The sequence below is a fragment of the Ochlerotatus camptorhynchus genome, unplaced genomic scaffold (genome assembly GCF_037179485.1).
Source record: "Ochlerotatus camptorhynchus isolate MF236.1 unplaced genomic scaffold, CSIRO-AGI_Acam_v1.1 ptg000188l, whole genome shotgun sequence".
Lineage (NCBI taxonomy): Eukaryota > Metazoa > Arthropoda > Insecta > Diptera > Culicidae > Ochlerotatus > Ochlerotatus camptorhynchus.
The window spans coordinates 2,274,339-2,275,190 of record NW_027040678.1 but is presented as its reverse complement, the minus strand read 5'-3'; the positions used below and the strand labels follow the sequence as shown (position 1 = coordinate 2,275,190).

Sequence of the window (852 nt, the reverse complement as noted above, 5' to 3'; positions counted from 1 at the left end):
TTTATAAATGTTGCAAAGTACTAAATTTGCATCATACACACCGCTCAATAAATGGCTGAATGAAATGTCGCAAGCCGCGGCCGCGTCAAAACGAACGGTACACCGCAAAATGCTATACGAATTCCCCTAATTACACGTTCCGATACAATCAATCAATTAATCTTCAATCTTAGATCTGGTTGTCCTGGGGAACCGGAGAGACAGCAGCAACTTATCAAATGATTAATTAACTCACGAGTAAGCATATACCTATTCCCACGTCGTCGTCGTCGTCGTAGTCCTTACGAGATTACAGCATCCCATCGTAGCTCAATACACAACAACGCAACGCCGCGCATCCGCCGACGAAATCCCCATAAATTATGAAAGTACACGACACCGACAACACGAATCAAGCGAGAAGCATGGATGGATGGTACTCGCTAATTAACTCACAAGTAACAAGCAAGTGAGCGCGCAGGCGCAGGTTAATTGATACTGGTAAAGTGTTAAACATTCATTAATTGGCTAGGGACAACAAAAAAGAGATTCACGCCCAACGTGGGGCTCGAACCCACGACCCTGAGATTAAGAGTCTCATGCTCTACCGACTGAGCTAGCCGGGCACCTGTACCTTTGATCGCGTTGGTTTGCATCTGATCGCGATTTGAGCATTCCGCTGTTTCTGTAAGTCAGTGAGGGAGGAACCGATCGATCGGATCGGATCGGTGCGATAAGTATGCAAGAATTTGCTGAACGTTCAACACAACCAACCTTTTAAGAATTTTAATATATGCGACCAATATCTTCAATCATCTGATAGACAGGTAAAGTAAGCGCCCATTAGCAGCTATTACGGCTCAAGGTTATCGT

The 852-nt window shown here is 44.8% G+C and overlaps 1 non-coding gene across 1 annotated transcript; it reads right to left on the bottom strand.

Moving 5' to 3' along the window:
* Window positions 1–532: 532 nt before the first annotated feature.
* Window positions 533–605, bottom strand: TRNAK-CUU (transfer RNA lysine (anticodon CUU)). Its single transcript has one exon. It is a non-coding gene; the product is annotated as a tRNA-Lys (tRNA).
* Window positions 606–852: the final 247 nt, after the last annotated feature.